This window comes from Equus quagga, chromosome 5, assembly GCF_021613505.1.
Source record: "Equus quagga isolate Etosha38 chromosome 5, UCLA_HA_Equagga_1.0, whole genome shotgun sequence".
Lineage (NCBI taxonomy): Eukaryota > Metazoa > Chordata > Mammalia > Perissodactyla > Equidae > Equus > Equus quagga.
In genome coordinates this window covers 123780316-123791824 of record NC_060271.1, presented here as the reverse complement: position 1 = coordinate 123791824, position 11509 = coordinate 123780316, and the positions used below count along the sequence as shown (strand labels likewise).

Below are 11509 nucleotides of genomic sequence, written 5' to 3'. Positions count from 1 at the left end.
GAGAGAAGTTCCATCATATCATTGGAGCAAAAAAAAAAAAAATCCTAGATTGGATGCATTAAAAAGGATTAAAGAGGGTAAAAGGAACAGTTTCACTTTACCCATATCACTTCTCCCCCAAGATGGCACAGCTCAGTGCCAAGAGAGACCTTCTTGACCCATGATTTCTCCCATGAAGGAAAGTGAGAGTGTGTGAGTGATCACACAGCTTTCCCAGCTGTGAGGGTTGCTGCCAAAGAGACTCAGTTCTTTCTCACCCTGTCCAGAATACTGACTGCATGACCCGGGAGAGGGAAGTAGCTGGGAGAACAGCAGCTAGAGCTCTTGGAAGGCATCAAAGGGACATGGATCCTACTAACAGAGTTGCAGACTCCATCAGGAAGTCCACCAATAAACCACTGTGAACGTCTCACCGATGGATCCTCCCAAGTGGTCTGCAGGCACCCCCAATGCTCTGTGACCTCACCCACATACACACCCCACCCTGTGACCAGCTCCCTGAATATCATGTCCCCTATGGCAGCAAGAGCAATGCTTTCAGACAGCTAGTGAGCACACACAGAAAGCCAGCCCAGCTCTCCAGAACTGTGAGAAAGCACACAAATTTGAGCATTCAGCACAGTCCTGGGAAAGCAAATGGGAGGCTGTTGGCACCAAGTCTGGCTTTGAAGGATCGACAGAAGGCATACAATCTTAGGAACTCTCCCTCAAGAGGGAACAAGAAGTATGGAGCAGGAGTATCAATAGAAAAGGTCTAAGAAAGCCTCAGAATCCCTCACACAGATGAAGGTATTTCTCCACTGAAGCCAGTCAGTAAAGACTGGAGGAGTGACTCTTCTTCAAAAGTGAAGGCAGCAATGCAGAACTTCAATGAATATGAAAAATCAAGGAAATAGGATACCACCAAAAGAACACAATAATTTTCTAGTAACAAACTTCAAAGAACTAGAGATCTGAGATTTTCCCAATAAAAAACACAAAATAGTCATTTTAACGAAGCTCAGTGAACTACAAGAAGACACAGAAAGACAATTCAATGAAATCAGGAAAATGATAATAAAATAAGAGGTTTAACAGACATAGAAATCAGTACAAATAACAAACAGAAATTCTCGAGCTAAAGCATACAATGATGAAATGAAAAATGCAATAGAGAGCATCAATAGCAGACTGGATGGAGTAGAATAGAAAAAGAGAGTCCGTGAGGTAGAAGACGCATCTTCCGAAATTATCTAGCAAGAGGGGAAACAAAGAAAAAGGAATGAAAGGAATTGAAGAAAGCCTACATGAATGATGGACTACTACTAAAAGCAACAATCACGCATTATTGAAGTCCCAGAAGGAGAAGAGAAGGAGAAAGGGGCAACAAACCTATTTAAAGAAATAATGGCAGTGAACTTCCCAGAACTGGGAAAAGATCTGGACATCCAAGTTCAGGACGCTCATAAGTCTCCAAACAATTTCAATCCAAAAAGATCTTCTCCAAGACGCATTATAATGAAACTGCTTAAAATCAAATACAAAGAGAGAATTTCAAAAGAAGCAAGAGAAAAAAACAATTCCTCACATACAAGGGAATCACCATAAGGCTATCGGGGGATTTCTCAGCAGAAACCTCACAGGTCAGGAGACAGTAGTATGATATGTTCAAGGGCCTGAAAGAAAAAAATACCAACCAAGAATGTTTTACCTGGCAAAGTTGTCCTTCAGAAATGAAGGATATATATCAGCTATGCTCATGCTGACCTTTTCTAGGCAGGTCCAAGCTAGTGGTCAACTTGGTAGCATAGTGTCAGGGACAATGCACAAGACTGGGAAGGACACAGACCTGAGTTCTGGTCCCAATTCTACAGGTAAGTGTCATTAGACAAGTCACTTAACCTTTCTAGCTTCAATTTCTTCATCTGTAAAAAGAAAATAATAGTATCTACTTTTTAGTGTGTTGGCAGTTATTGTATAATAATACTTAACCTCCCCATACCTAAAAGGAAATAGTAATTTCAACTTCATAAGGTTGATGTGAAAGTTAAGGGAGACTGTAAACTGTGAAATCACTCTCCAAACTAAAAAGGACCATGGAGATGTAAGCCAACGGCAAAAGCAATTATCCTCACAAACAGAAAGATTGAGGGGGGGAAACAGATTTTCCAACATTACCCCAGTCACTGCTTCCACGACCACTTGTCAGAGAAGCCTCAGTCTATCTGCCCTTTGTCTGCAGCATACAGCTCACTGAGCCTCAGCGCCACTAGCCAAAGCTCAGGCCAAGAATGTACATCAGGAAATTTCAGGCATAGCCTTAACAAGGATATCTGCAGGAGTTAGGAGTAAAACCTGACATCACAGCCCACTGCTAGCATGCTACCTAAAAGCCCAGCCATATTTCCCAATCTTTGCTGAAATAACTATACCCATGTCATCTGCTTTCCATTCAAGCCCTACCACCTAGGGATATGATTCAGGTGGGCCTGACCTAATCACACAAGCCCTTCAAAAGCAGAGAGTTTTCTCCAGTTGATCACAGAGGCAGCAGTCAGAGAGTCAAAAATAAAGATTCAATGCACCAATGCTAGCTTGCACATTGAGGGGGCCACACGTCATGGAAGATAAGGGCCTCCAGCTGCTAAGAGTAGACTTCCCCTAACAACCAGCAAGGACAAGAGGACCCCAGCCTTACGATCTCAAGGAACTGAATTCTGCCAACAAAAATGAACTTGGAAGTGATTCTTCCCAAAGCCTACAGAGGTGAACTTGGCCCAGCTGATACTGTGATGCTGGCCCAGAAGACTTGAGCAGAGCCCCCAACCACGCTATGCGAGACATCTGACCCACAGAGCTGTGAGCTCATAAAGGGGTGCTGTTCTAAGTTGCTGAGTTTGTGCTAATTTGTTGTATATTCGTAGAAAACTAATGCAAATATATTCACATAAAATAGTTCATAGATGTTATCATTAAAAGTGCAAGAAAATTGGCAAATGTTTATGATATAACATTTGGGGGTTTTGGGGGGGGTTAGAATTTTTTTTTCTTTTTTGAGGGGAAGATTCACCCTAAGCTAACATCCGTTGCCAGTCTTCCACCTTCTTTCTTCCCTTTCTCCCCCTAAAGCCCCAGCATAGTTACTAAAAGACAAGTGGTGTGGTTCCACGCCGGGGTAGGCAACGCGAGCCGCCAAAGCAGAACACACCAAACTTTAACCACTAGGCCATCAGGGCTGGCTCTGGTTTTTTTTTAAAGGAAATAAAACTAAATACACAATATAATCACAATTTTGTTTACTATCTATGCATAGAAGAAAGACTGCGTGAAAATACATTAAAATGGCATTAGAGGTAATATCTGGTGAAAGGATTAAGTATTTTAAATTTCTCCCTTATACTTTTCTGATCCAATTTTTCCAAAATGAGGGTATATTGCTTTAATAAGCAGAAATAAAATCAGCAATTCTTCAGCAACTGCCAAGAACAAAGCATCTGGTTTGGAGGGGCTGCTAATGTATTTCAGCTAGTTTATCAACAAGATGGAAAAGAACACTTAGACGGTATCTTTTGACTAATGTTATAAGTTAAGCTCTGTTGTGGAATAAAAATACATAAACACAAGTCAAACACAATGGAACTGTTGTGCCTCTGACCACTTCAGGGCCAGTCCCAGATGTGACATTAATTCTGAAGCCTGCGCCTGCCCAATTTGGCAGCTGAGCAGCCCGGTCTCAGATGCTGTGAATGAACTTTGGAAATGCTGCAATATTAGCCTTCACTGCTAATCCTGCTAATGCACTCACAATCTATTTGACAGGCTGCCCATCACATCCCCTCTGTCAGGGTGAGCAGCCTTCGGAGGTGGCTGTGACAAGGGGATTACTGAAAGGACGTCCGGAAGGAGAGGCTGGCCCTCCCTGCCTTGCGTTCTGACTAGCTTTGTAGATAGGCCACATACCACAGAGGCCACTGGACAGAAGCTTGTCTTCAATACGGACCCCCTGGCACAGAGGTACCAGAGGGAAACGTTCACCAACCCAGAGGGATGAGTGCTTTCTGACAGCTGTGTCATTCCTCCAGTCTCATCATGGAGAAGGTAAACAAGGCAAGTTGAAGGGAAAATTCACAAGGCTGAGGTTTCTGGATGGTTTCTTAATAGAAGAGCTCCCCTTCTCTTTAGAAGGCCTACATGCTATAGAAAACTGGAAACAGCTCCAGCCTCTTGGGATGAGTCATAGCACACCCCTTCCCCTCCTTTCCCTCTGGCTACCAGGCTCCTCAGTGAGTGGTTGACACTCCATAAAAGCTACATTTACAGCTTGGTCTTCATTAAATTAGCAGGATTGCTTTATTTGCCTTCTAAATTTTCAGGGGTTTCATTTTAACTCTTTCATTTTAAACACAAGGTAGCATGGAAATAAAAGGTACAGCCTTCATGCTAGTGGATTATAATTATTTGCAAAAGCAATACAGGATTTGTTCCAGAGCAAGGTTGCTGCTCCCTTTCTGAAACAGTCCCTTTGAGCCAGGCCCCATCACTCCAGCTGGAGCCAGGGGACAGGCAGCAGGAGACAGTTCCTTCTACTCCAGTTTACCCACAGGGTCCTCATTCACAGCCCAGATGATCAGAAGGAGACTTTTCCAAGAAACACAGTTAGCCAGTTGCCTACTTCTCTCCATTGCCCAGGAAGTCTTCCTCGTACTTATAATCGGGCCAAGGCTTTGCTCTGAGTTCCACCTTAGCTAGGAAAATCTCCTCAGGCTCAGGTGCCACAGAAGACACTGGGAATGCTGAGACCAGCAGAACTGGCCGGTGTCCTCAAGGAGCCTGCAATCTGTAAGTAAAGAGACAATTGGGATACAGTGTCAGAAGTGTTATGATTGAGATTTCTGTAGAAGCACATGGGACAGACCCCTGGAGCAGAAAGTGAAGGTGAGAGAGTCTGAGGCCATATCCCAAAAAGTCTAGTCTGGATGACCTAAGCCACTTTTCTGCCTTCTCCAGCTGGATTTCAGCCACACTGATCATTGGCGCCTTGCCTGCAAGATGAACCTCTAAAGGGCAGTGGAAAGTCTTAGCCATGTCCCATCAGGACAGCCCCCAGGGAGCCATCTGAGGCCTCCCTCTCTACTCTGCTGTCCGCCCTTGACATGCCCAGCTTAGGTGTGCCAACATTATTCAGGCTCACAAGCTTACACTCTAGACGGTGAAATGAACAGAATCACAGAAGAACATCTTACACACCACACTGCTGTCTCAGACAAGCCGCACCCTCTCCTGCCAGGCAGAGGCATGAGAGCCCTAGTGCATGGCCACACGCACCTGCTCCCCCTTGCCCAGAAGGGGCTCCATCCTGAGACGAGACCTTGACAGGTCACCCCACGGAGCAGAAGGAGAGCATCTGCCTTGTGCCTAGAGGTCGAGGCTAGGACCCCAGCCTTCGTCATTCCTGGGCCTGTGCTCAGCACACCTTGGGAGGCCCAAAGCTTTCTCAGCCCACCTCTCCAGCTGCTCCCTCCTTCCCAGGAAGGGCTAAAGCCCAGCGCTCCTCGTCCTTCTTCTCTTCTGGGTGGGGCCTCCCCTCCATGAATCTCAGCTGCAGGGAGGCCCTAGCACAGTGCAGGGACTTTGGAGACCAAAGAACCCCAATCCCAAGGCCTGGTTCTAAGACATACTTTGTCACCTTGTGCTAACGTATATTCTGAACCACTGTTTCCTCATCTGAAAAATGAGAAGAAAAATATCCATAGATGTCAACCTCTCAGACGGTGCTTTGTATGTGGTAAGGACTCAATAAATGGAAGTTCTACAGAATATCTCCTCCCCCGGGTCTGCGTTCTAAATGTCAGCTCGCACTGAGAAATGAAGGGTTCTCATGAGAAAGTGAGGGACCTAGGCCCCTGGGGAGCAGGTGAGGGTTTGTTTATTTTCAAAGGAAGGAAGACGCTGATAGGCGCCTCTGAAATCACCCTGCCAACAGGAGGGCTTTCTAGTAAGGCGGTTTCTGTTCCTGACCCAGAGGCATGCCTCCTAGACCAGAGCAGAGTGTACCCCAAGGGCCCCATGAGGCACAAAGCCAGCTGTGCACTCAACTTTCTGACTGCACATTTACCTGGGGGTTTTCTGGGCACCTCGAAGAACCTGGTGCCAGCCAAGCAGGCCAAGGATGATCAGGCTATCGTGACAAACAATGAAAGCAACAGGCTGGGAAGGGCCAAATGGATTTCACCCAGCTTCTTCAGAGGCTACGCTAACACATCCTCACCGATACTCATGCTCCATGCCCTCCTGGCTCGTTCTTATAGTGCTGCTCAGAGTGATTTATATGGCAAGGAAATAAACCAATATTAGACACATAAAGAAAACTCTAAACATTGCTTCATATTTTTTCTGCCAGTCAAAAATGCGCTTTGCAGCCAATTGTGAAACGGCCTTAATATCCCCAGCTAAAGCTTATGTAATACCTAGCTTTGGCTCACTCCCTAATTTCAGATTCTGAAGATTATGAATGGAAGATAAAATCTGCAGGGATTCTGTGTTTGTTCTTTGCCACAACTAAGAACCAGCCCATAGATGGAAGGAGACATCCTGCCACCATGGGGGTGGCAGCAGGACCTCTTGTCTCCTACAGATGGCCTTATGCAGGAACTTCCATCTTAACTCAGCAATATGGTTGGTGTGGTCTAACTACTACTGGGCCCTCTTCCTCTGAAACTGGAAATGAGTTTGCCTTCATTGTTTCTCTAGAAATAAATATTTACCATTCAAACCTTTGTGCTCATTATTTCAACATTTGTGTTTCAGTAATTGTTCTTACTTTGAGAGCAGCTGGTTTACTTATTGTGCTTCTGGGACAAGTCAGAATGCCCACATGCTTCAGCATATTTCCTAAAAGTGAGAAACAATCAGAAGTCATATGTCAGACCAAGAAGTAGAAAAATCTTAACTTGAAAGAGGAAAGATAATCAACAGACATCAACATCAAGATGACACAGATGTTGGAATTATTAACAAGAATTTTAAAGCAGCCATCATAAAAATACTTCAATGAGCAATTACAAACCCTGGAAACAACTGAAAAGTAGAAAGTCGCAGCAAAGAAACAGAATATATATATTTTAAAAACCATATGGAAGCTTTAGAATTTAAAAAATAGGATCACTGAAATTTTTAAAAGCCTCAACAGCAGACTGAAGGGGACATAGGAAAGCATTAGTCAACTGGAAGACAGAACAATAGAAATCACCCAAACTGAACAACAAAGAGAAAATAGACTGAAAAAAGTGAACAGAACCTAAACACCTGTAGGACTATAAGAAAAGTTGTAATATTTGTGTCACTGGAGTCCAAGAAATAGAGGATAAAGACAGTGGAGCTGAAAAAAGTATTTGGAGAAATTATAGCTGAACATTTTTCAAATATACAAGAGAAATAATGGCTGAAATTTTTTCAAATATGGAAAAAGACACAAACCTATAGATTTAAAAATCTGAGGAAACCCCAAAATGGATAAACCCAAAGAAATCCATACAAAGAACCATCTTAATCAAACTTCTGAAAATTAAAGACAAAGAAAACATCTTGAAGGCAGCAAAAGAGAAATGACACCTTACATATAGGAGAAAAACAATTCAAATGACAGTAGATTTCTCATCAGAAACCATGGAAGCTAGAATGCAGTAGCACATTTTTCAAGTGCTGAAAATAAAGAACTGTCAACCCAGAATTCTGTACCAGGTGAAATTAGCCTCCAGGAATGAAGGAAAAATAAAGACTTTCTTAGATGAAGGAAAACGAAGAGAATTTTTCATCAGCTACCCATTTTAGACCTACCCTAAAATAATGGCTAAAAAAAGTTCTCAAAACAGAAAGGAAATGATAACAAAGAAACTTGGGACAGCAGGAAGAAAGAAAGAACGATGGAAAAAGCAAAACCGTGGCTAAATACAATAGACTTTCCCTCTCCTCTTGAGTTGTCCAAATTACCCTTGATGGTCGAAGCAAAAAGTATAGCGTTGTCTGACTTGGATCTCAATGTATGTAGAGGAAATATTTAAGACTATTATGTCATAAACAGAGAGGATAAAAGAGCTTAAATGGAGGTATCTTCGTCAGTCCAGACTGCTATACCACAATACCATAGGCTCGTTGGCTTAAACAACACACATTTACTTCTCACAGTTCTGGAAGCTGGAAGTCCAAGATCAAGGTGTCAGCAGATCCAGCATCTGGTGACGCTTGTCTTCCTGGTTTGTAGAAGGCAGTCTACTTGCTGTTCCTCACATGATGGAGAACAGAGAGAGGAAGCAAGTTCTCTCATAATTCTTTTGTAAGGGCACCAATGCCACTCATGAGGGCTCCACCTCCATCACCTAACTACTTCTCAAAGGCTCCATTTCCTAATACCATCACATGGGGGTTAGGATTTCAACATAGGCATTGCGGGGGGGACACAAACATTCAGTCCATAAAAGGAGACAAGATTTTGATGTTCACTCAAACTGGTAAAACACTGACACCAGCAGATCTTTGCAGTGATGATACAGTTCTGTATCTTCATTGTAATCCTGGCTACAGGAATCTATTCTTATTGCTATTTTCATGAAAAAATAGCGTAAAACTACACACACATTGTACCAATATCAATATTCTGATTATGACACTGTATTATCATTATACAAGATGCAACTATTGGGAAAAACTGAGTGAAAGGTACATGGAACCTCTCTCTGTATGATCTTTGCAATTTCCTGTAAATCTATAATTACTTCAAAATAAAGTTTTTGTAAAAAACAAGAACTGTTTTAGATTAAAAGACCCTAAAGAAGCAAATGAAATGTGAAAATCTAATTTGACTGGATTCTGATTTTTAAAAATTCAAAAGGTTGGAAAATTTGGGGAAATTTGAATATTGATGGCAGATTCGATGATATTAGATGAGATAAAGTTATTGTCAATTTGCTTTGGTGTGATAATAATGGTGTGGTTATGTAGAATAATGTCTTTATTCCCAACAGATGTGTGTTGAAGTATTTAGGGATGAAGTCTGGAACTAAACGTCAAAGGGTTCAAGGAGAAAAGTAGACAGAAACAAATATTACAAAGAGTTGTCCACTGATGACTCAATTGATGAGAAAAATATGAGGGTGTTCCTTCTACTAGTCTTTCAGTTATCCTGTATGTTAGTAAATTTTCATTTTAAAAAGTTGGAAGGATGGATTAATGGATAGATATGTGATAAAGCAAGTACAGTAAAACAGTAATCATGGAATCTAAATGGGTAATTGGTGATGATGGTGAAAAGCCAAATGAATTTGGGATTATACACATATTTGGGGAATATATTTATATTTTGGGAATATATATGTATTATGTATATGACTAATAGAACTACCACAAAAAAACAATTCTCCCATCATAGTGGGAGTTTTTAACATACTAAAGTCCCAAGTTAAGAACAAATTGAAAAATTAAAAACAATATAGAAGATATGAATCTTATAATTAAAAAGATGAATCTTTTGATACACGGATCTTGTAACAGTTAACAAGAACTCTTCAAGCTGCCGCACCCACCCTAGAGTGTTTCTGCTCAAATATTTCGTGTTGGCCGATCTCTCCAATGACCAGGCCATCGAGACTGTTCCTGAGAGCTACAGCACCATGCCTGCTCTGGTTCTTGGCCTGATGCTGACCCACAGAAGGAGCTATGCATGGTGTGAGATACTGAAGATACTCTGGACTCTGATGCACAGCTTTTGGCTCAGAGTAATAAGAAAGGGACCAATCTCCCAAGTAAATCTCATTATTTAAGGCAAAGCTCCATTTCTCTGGAAGCTTGTTTTCCCTCTCTGGTCCTTTGAAAGGAAAAGGATCTAGCCATTCCTGCCCCATCTCCTCAAGCTTTCTTCCACATCCCCAGTAAAATTTCTCATCCCGTGGCACCATCTACCTACAGGCTCCAAGTGGCACCCACTCCTGCAAATGACAAAGAGCAATCCATTCCTGCCCTTGTCATGACAAAACTCCTTATCTTATCTCACTAGCAAGAGAGCTCAATCAAACCAAACACTGAAAGTAAATTAATTATGCTTTATATCTCCCCGGAGATGGCGGAGCTGCTAAGAGCCAGCTCAGTGTTTGGAAAAGAGAAACAAAACTTTCAACCCATTCATCCATCTATCCCACTTTTCCGGGTTAGTCCTTCCATAGTCTCATTGCTGGAACTGGAACTAGCATTGGCCAGGAAAAACGGCGAAAAGTGGCAGCAGATAGCCGGGGCTCTGGTGGCCGAGTGAGAAGAGCATTCCTGCGGATGTGTCCATGAAATAGCATTGTGTGACCAGCTTTCTTCAGCCCAGGACGTCCTAGCACAGGTCAAAGAAAGGACATCTCTGAAGGAGATTATAGCAGGGCGCCTTTCACTCTGCAGGCCGGTGTTTGCAGAGTGGAAGACCCTCTACAACCTATGCAGTCACACTTGCCACAGACATAGGCCCCTGCCCCTGCCCCAACCCTGCCCCAGGTTGTTTTTTTTCTCCCTAGGCATACGCCACAAAGCAGTGGTGAGTAGGGCACTTACATTCTGTCACCCGACTTCCTCTCTCAACCACACATAATAATCTTTGAACTGATTAATCCATTGGTCTCCATGGAGTTAAAAAGCTTCTCTCCTGTTTTCCAGGAGGCTTCAAGAAGACCACCGTGGGGCCAGCCTGGTGGCCAAGTGGTCAAGTTCGGGGCTCCGCTTCGGTGGCCCAGGGCTTTGCCGTCAGTTCGGAGTCTAGGCTTGGACCTAGCACCACTCATCAAGCCATGTTGAGGCGCATCCCGCATAACAGAACTAGAAGGACCTACAGCTAGAATATACAACTATGTACTGGGGGGCTTTGGGGAGAAGAAGAAAAAAAAAGAAGCTTGGCAACAGATGTTAGCTCAGAACCAATCTTAAAAAAAAAATCAAAAAAAGAAAAAGACCACCAGTGCAAGTGACGTCCTTCTTCCACCCCATTTCAAGATCCCTGGGTTATGATAAAGTGAAGATGGGGGAAGATTCTCCTAGGAATAACGCAGCTTGGGAGGCAGGCTACTTCAGGATGCTCAGAGAAGCATGACTAGTAATACTCTTACACTGTGCTTCATAAAGAGCAGTTATTCTAGAAAACATGAGGGTCCAGTTTTTGGTTCAAGTAAACAAATGACTGAGAAAATATGGATGACTTTGACCTCTACATCAACTGAACGAGGTAAGTGGGCAAAATATTATCCCCACAGTAGGAAGAAAACTGAGGCTCGGAGAAGTGCGGGACTTTCCCAAAGTTTCTAAGTAGCAGGAAAAGCTAGAAATGGATCTGCTGGCCTCTTGCCACAAAGGAAACACAGCTTCTAATTCTTCCTCTGCCACTGACATAAGGTTTGACCTCTACCTAACATTCACGCCAGCAGTGGATTTTTCATCTGAAACATGCAAACTGGCCCCAACTATCATTTTGGCACCAGCGGCGGCCCAGAAAGCCGGGCTGAACGGG

At 43.0% G+C, this 11509-nt stretch overlaps 1 long non-coding RNA gene across 1 annotated transcript; it reads right to left on the bottom strand.

The window, feature by feature from the left end:
• Nucleotides 1-3356: 3356 nt before the first annotated feature.
• On the bottom strand, nt 3357-10775 carry LOC124240088 (uncharacterized). Its single transcript, XR_006888767.1, has 3 exons — nt 10564-10775; nt 6800-6870; nt 3357-4816 (listed from the first exon to the last, which is right to left on the bottom strand). It is a non-coding gene; the product is annotated as an uncharacterized LOC124240088 (long non-coding RNA).
• Between the last annotated feature and the right edge of the window lie 734 nt (nt 10776-11509).